The following is a 6,958-nucleotide window of genomic DNA, read 5'->3' on the forward strand; positions in this document are numbered from 1 at the left end:
TTGTAACCTAGAAATTATTCAATGAAAAGTGGCTCGTCATTCAACCAGAGACATATTTTTTTTGGCACTGATGACTCGTAAAGATGGTTCCATTTCATTTTGTGAAACGCGAGATCCTGTTATCAGAGAGAGGCGCTTTGGTTTTCAGAACGAAAAGATTTCGATTTGGATACATGAGTATCCCCCCTCCCCCTTCCACACACACACACACACACAAATACACGTACAAGGTGCCTGAGTGGACAGCGCTCGGGATTCGTAATCCTAGGGTCCCGGGATCTATCCCCGGCGACGGTGGAAACAAATGGGCAGAGTTTCTTTTATCCTGATGCACCGGTTCACCTAGCAGCAAACAGATACCTGGGAATTAGACAGCTGCTGCTGGATGCTTCTTGGGTGTGTGTCGGAAAAAAATTGACAGTTGAGAGGCGGGCCGAAAGAGTCAGACCGCAACCCCCGAAAGCACGACTAGGTGAATGCAACTAGGTGAAAAGAGGATAGAGGAATTTAGGAGTAGAAGGAGCCACCAGTCCGGTCCTCAGTGCTTTTAATGCACCATTGTCAGGGAGAGAGAGGCGCCGCTCAGATCTAACTGCTGCATGAATAGAGCACCATGACAATTGTGTAAAGATGAGATAGTCACTATCTTTATTTCCAGTTGTCTGAAATCAAGTTATATTTATTGTGATTGAAATTGTTTAGATTGTTAAGTTTGTCATATACAACAGCGTGTGTGAGCAAGACGAGTACACGTGTACATACGTGTGTTTACACGTGTGCACGTGTTGTTTGTGTGTCGAAGCGTACTCATTGAATATTTGAGCTAGAATTCGGCTCAAAAATAACGCTTAAGAATCAAATTTCCGATAGGCATCGTAATTTGAAAATTGCAGGTGGTCAAAAGCTGACCAATCGCTATTTTCCCTAATTTACAATTTGTTTGTATAAAAAAGTCGTAATTTCTAACTCCAAATATGTGCAATGAACCAGAATTTGTCTCATTGCACATATGAGCCGGCTGTGATCATCCTCTAAATACTTAAAAAAGTGTTGCAATGCAACATTTTTTGTATTGCATCTTCAAGTTTCATTACATTCATCACTACATTAAATTCTGACATTCTGTTAAAATGTAGATTAGATAATTGAAAGAAACTAAAAAAATATTTTGAAAAGTTCCAGATCGCAATAAAGAAAATGTATACGAATTACCCAATTTTGAATGGGTGGAATATCTGCCTGCGTCATCTGCTCGTTGCTGCGATTAGCATTACAGTTATCTGACCCAAAAGGTAGGTAAATAAACAACCATTTCTTGGTTAGATTGAGGCCAGCAATTGTTTATTTCACAAGTGGGCCGACTACACTGAGTGACGGCTCTCTACCACCCTTCCTCCCCACCGTCTACCCACTCACTCCCCAACTTCCCCACCCCCATAAATAGCAACTCGTTCTTCAAACCCATCCTCCACCCCACACGGAGCCATCAATCCCTAGCCTCAAGAACCCCCAACCCAATCTCCACAAACCGTCCCTCATCTACCCCCAATCCTCACGATCGTACTAAACCCCCTAACAACGTCCCCCAATCCACCCAATCTCCTTTCCTTTGTCCACTCACCCATTCACACCCCCTAACCTCCCAAATATGACAAACAAGTGACACTAAGATAGCGGTAAACGTGCCACTGACGCGGAGTTGTGTCGATAGAGGACAAACCGTCCTAATAGAACGTCGCATTTTGACGTATACTCTACCTAAGGCAAAAATAAATGTCGTTCTAGAAAATGGCAGCGGCTCTCAAAATTGACGTACTGTCCTGTTTTCTGTTTTGGGTCCTCTGGTAGGTTAAGATAAGGACACTTTAGTACGACAGTTTCTTGACGTTGGGGCAACTTAGGAGGACGGGCTTGTCCTCCTAAGGTTCTGGGCTGTTGGGGATTGTAGGTCTCGTTGTTCGTAGAGAAGAATTGTTCATGATTGAGTCTGGAGATTGTCAGCTGTTTTTAGATAATTGTAAGCTGCGAGGCTTATCCCGGACGCTAGAACCATACACGCATCAAGATCAGGGACAGTATTAGACTTTTTTATTATTAATACATTAGGTACATCTGCATTTGTGCAGCTACCCTAGACTATATGAAGGAGAGTACAGTGTGTCAGAGAGTTAGTAATTTAAATGCACAGTAGCAGTCCTAGGCGTTCAATCCCCGACCGTCCAAGTGGTTTGGCACCTTCCTCCCCATCCCATCCCAAATCCTTATCCTGATCCCTTTCCGGTGCTGGATAGTTGTAATGAACATGCTACGTGATGCTAAAAAATCCCCATCACACAGGATGGTTAGTCATACAGAGGCATGTGATCAGTAGTCTGCACTGGCAGACTCTGGGTGTATTATGAGGATATCATCAACATAAGAGTGAATAAAGTAATTGCAAAGCTCTGGGTACCTCATTCCAACGGGTCTGAATAGTCTAATAACTGGGCATTCGTTGATGTAGTGTGGGAGATCATGCCGCAGATCCTGCTCACAGAGTTTGCACCTGGAGTGCTCAGGATTGGGAGATCCGTCACCTGTAGCCACCAGCCACAGGTAACGGTAACCCAACCTGATCCTGGCAACCACTGTGTTTGCCCACTGTGAGGGAGCCGGTCGGCCGAGTGGACAGCACGCTGGACTTGTGATCCTCTGGTCCTGGGTTCGATCCCAGGCGCCGGCGAGAAACAATGAGCAGAGTTTCTTTCACCCTATGCCCCTGTTACCTAGCAGTAAAATAGGTACCTGAGTGTTAGTCAGCTGTCACGGGCTGCTTCCTGGGGGTGGAGGCCTGGTCGAGGACCGGGCCGCGGGGACACTAAAAAAAAAGCCCCGAAATCATCTCAAGACGGTACATATCATACCCTAGACGGTATGTTATGCGATGTACAAACTCTGCGGGATGGTCCTGCCTCTCCTAAGCTTTTGGGGTCACTGAGCCCAGCTGTAGGGAACTGAGTCAAAGATCAAGGCAAGACTTGAGAAGATTACATCCCTCCAGCATCATGATGTTCTCATTGTGTCTCGTTACGATCGCTAGCAGCCTGCCGAGTGAGCTGGGAAGGCTCCATATACGTGAGGCTCCGTACACGTGAGGTTCCGTACACATGAGGCTCCGTACACGTGAGGCTCCGTACATGGTCAGGCTCCGTACACGTGAGGTTCCGTACACGTGAGGTTCCGTACACGTGAGGCTCCGTACACGTGAGGCTCCGTACACGTGAGGCTCCGTACACGTGAGGCTCCATACACGTGAGGTTCCGTACACGTGAGGCTCCGTAAACGTGAGGCTTCGTACACGTGAGGCTCCGTACACGTGAGGCTCCGTACACGTGAGACTTCGTACACGTGAGGCTCCGTACATGAGCCTTTGTACTGTGGAGGATCCGTACACAGAAGGTTAAGTACTGGGAAGATGAAGATGGTGAGACAGAATATATTAAAATAAGTGGATGCTTCATTATATTGCATTTGTATTGATTTGAAATACAATTTCTTCTTTAACCAACAGAAGGATAAATGTATAAATATTGCGAGTGTATGTCCTTGTATTCACCTAGTTGTGCTTGCGGCGGTTGAGCTTCGGCTCTTTGGTCCCGCCTCTCAACTGTTAATCAACTGGTGTACAGGTTCCTGAGCCTATTGGGCTCTATCATATCTACATTTGAAACTGTGTATAGAGTCTGCCTTCATCACATGAATGTGTGTGTGTATGTGTGTGTGTGTGTGTGTGTGTGTGTGTGTGTGTGTGTGTGTGTGTGTGTGTGTGTGTGTGTGTGTGTGTGTGTGTGCAAGGTACTCTCACCCTGCAAATAAGGTAGTAACCACAATAATAACTTGATTGTAGAATCGTGGACACAACATTTCTCTAGGAGGCCAAACCTCCAATTATCCTCCCCCCCCCTTTCAACACCCCCATCTTCCTCCTTTTTCCCCCACTATTCCCTCACGAATACCCTCTTCTCCCCCCTCCCCCACACACCCCCCCACCCCCTCTTCTTCTCAGTTCACCTCGAAAGTCTGTATTAGGGTCATTACTGAGGAAATTAGCCTTGCAGTGTGAGCGTCAGAATTAGTACCAGTGTGTTGTTGTGAATGTCAGTATGAGCTTCAGTGTGAGCATCATCTTGAGGTTATCTTGAGATGATTTCGGGGCTTCGCGTCCCCGCGGCCCGGTCCTCGTCAGGGCCTCCTTTTTTTGTTACACAACCCCAGGAAGCAGCCCGTAGTAGCTGTCTAACTCCCAGGTACCTATTTACTGTTAGGCGAACAGGTGCATCAGGGTGACAGAAACTCTGCCCATTTATTTCCGCCTCCACCGGGGATCGAACCCGCAACCTCAGGACTACGAATCTGAAGCGCTGTCCTCTCAGCTGTCAGGCCCCCTCTTTTTTTTTAAATTATTGCCAACAGCATTCGGTGTTTCCAGGCGGTCACCCATCCAAGTACTAACCAAACCCAACGTTGCTTAACTTCGCTGATCGGACGAGAAGCGGTGTTCTCAACGTGGTAAAGATTACGTAGTAGAAAACACTCCTCAGTAGATGCCCGCATTTAGCAGGGACGCAAACTAAGCTCTAATAGCTGTCACTGATACACGTGGTTTGTAGAGGGAAAGCTTCCTCAGGAACCAAGCTTGTAGCTCCCGACGCTTGACGCTCACCAAGAACACAACAGCTACATCACAATGACGCAAGCGTATACGAGATTGTATCTTGCGTCTCTCAATTGCTGACAGCCGAGTCAGGAGGTAATTTACGCGTTGACCTTCATATAGTGAGTTTACACTTACCGAGCTTAGAATACTCATGTTAGTAGAGTCACCCCTTGAGTCACCAGTCACTTCTTGAGTCACCAGTCACTCCTTGAGTCACCACCAACCACATCCTTCCCCTACACCTCTTCCCCCCATACATATCAACAACACCCCCCCCCCTGTCAATCACCCCCTCACCAGCCTCCAACATTGCAACACACCAACCACTGCTCTCCTTCAAGACGTTTCGAAGACCCGCATAATCAACATTAATGTGAGGTTTCCGCCCCCCAGCGGGGACTTACAGCCGCCGCGGAGCTCAAAAGGTGAGAGACCGCAAGGATCTCATTTGCGAGCAGCATGACAAGTTTCCCACGATATTCAGCAATGTTACATCGGTGGGGATTATAATGAATGTGGTGGAGGCGGCTCCATCAAGGCCACTCTGCTACTGCCCAGTGCACACAGCATGACGTTGATAATATAGCCACTTTTTAGGTGGCCGGATCGATCGCATGATATATATATAATATAACATGATATCATATATACATAATACAGTAAAATATCTCAGAAACGAATGGGTCACAGGTTCGATTTCATCTCCATATACATGTATTGGAATACATCTTCGGCTTATTAAATTGTGATGTGGAAATGCCTCTCATGGCGTAGCAATGCCGTCCCAATTGCGTACAAGCAACAACAGAATAGAACTGAGTGTGGGTACAACTAGATGGGTACAACTGGGTATCTGCCACTAGGTAGGCATAGCTCAATATTATCATATAGGCATGAATAAACTAGGTGGGAGCCTCTAGGTGCGAACAACTGGGTTGAACCACTAGGTGGGATCTGTGTGAATTGGAACCCTACTTGTACACATGTGGCTTCCCAAACCTACTACCCCCACATATTCCAACACATTCTCCCGTTTAGATACTTGTTTTTGTAACTATGCGCACCATAGTACAAAGATTGCCGTTCTAAGCAGTTAGATAGTAGAACTTTGTAATATTTGCTTTATAGAGTCAAAAAAAAAGAAGCTAAAAAACAAACTTAGTGCAGAGGATTACTATCCTATCATACGCTATTCTTTCTAATTCTTTCCCTTATTGTATTAGGGTAATTGAAACCCCTTAATACAATCAGGGAAAGGGGGGGGAAGGGAGGGAGGGGGGCTGGAGGGGGACGGGGGGTTGCGGAGGGAAGTGTGTCTTGAGGGAGAGAAACAAAAGAGGGAAGAGGAAAGCTTGGGGAAAAGTGAATGTCGATGAGGGACGTCCAGAGCTAAGATAGTGTGAGCAACATGTTAGTGTGAGGTAGAGAGCTCTGAGTTTGTGGCTGATCTCTCTCTCTCTCTCTCTCTCTCTCTCTCTCTCTCTCTCTCTCTCTCTCTCTCTCTCTCTCTCTCTCTCTCTCTCTCTCTCTCTCTCTCTCTCTCTCTCTCTCTCTCTCTCTCTCTCTCTCTCTCCCCCCTCGCCCCCCGTATCAGCCAAGGAATGAGGTCAACAACAGCATTGTAAAACTCGAGTTGTGAGACAATAGGTCATCACATGTCACTCTGGCCCGAACCGGTGGGTACTCTGGCTGATGGGTACTCGGTGCATGTCACTGCAAGGTGCCGGTTAAAAGGAAAAAGAGTTAGAGGGGTCATGTTCCAGATATACAAGATGGCACGACTTAACAATGTTGGCAGAGACAACAAATATTTAGGTTAGGTATTCATGAGAACTTCACATGCAAATGAGGTAAAGAAATGTGAGGAAGAGCTTCTTCAATGTAAGGGCACGAAGCAAGTAGAATGAATTAGAGAGGAAGACAGTCGAGGTTAAACGAATATTTTAATTTCGAAAACAAATTGTGTGTGTGAGAGAGAGAGACAGAGACAGAATAATATACAGTAGATACAATAAAGAAAATAGCTAGGAAGTCGGAACATTAGACAACTGCCGTATAGGACCAATAACAGGCAGGGCGATCCTATAAGCACAAGCAGTCTTTCCCTTATCGGGGCTAAAGGAAGGAAACTTTCAAGATAATGTATACATCTATCTTAACCCAGTACTAGAATACAAAGCCACAGACAGCTAAGACGCGTCTGTGAGAACATTACATCACTACGCTAAAAAGGGGAGAAGGGAAAGAGGCGACATGATTACT

At 46.2% G+C, this 6,958-nt stretch overlaps 1 pseudogene; it reads right to left on the bottom strand.

Annotated features, from left to right (window-relative positions):
* Positions 1-4,443: 4,443 nt before the first annotated feature.
* LOC123759882 (5S ribosomal RNA) lies at positions 4,444-4,562 on the bottom strand (annotated as a pseudogene).
* Between the last annotated feature and the right edge of the window lie 2,396 nt (positions 4,563-6,958).

Source organism: Procambarus clarkii, chromosome 8, assembly GCF_040958095.1.
Source record: "Procambarus clarkii isolate CNS0578487 chromosome 8, FALCON_Pclarkii_2.0, whole genome shotgun sequence".
NCBI lineage: Eukaryota > Metazoa > Arthropoda > Malacostraca > Decapoda > Cambaridae > Procambarus > Procambarus clarkii.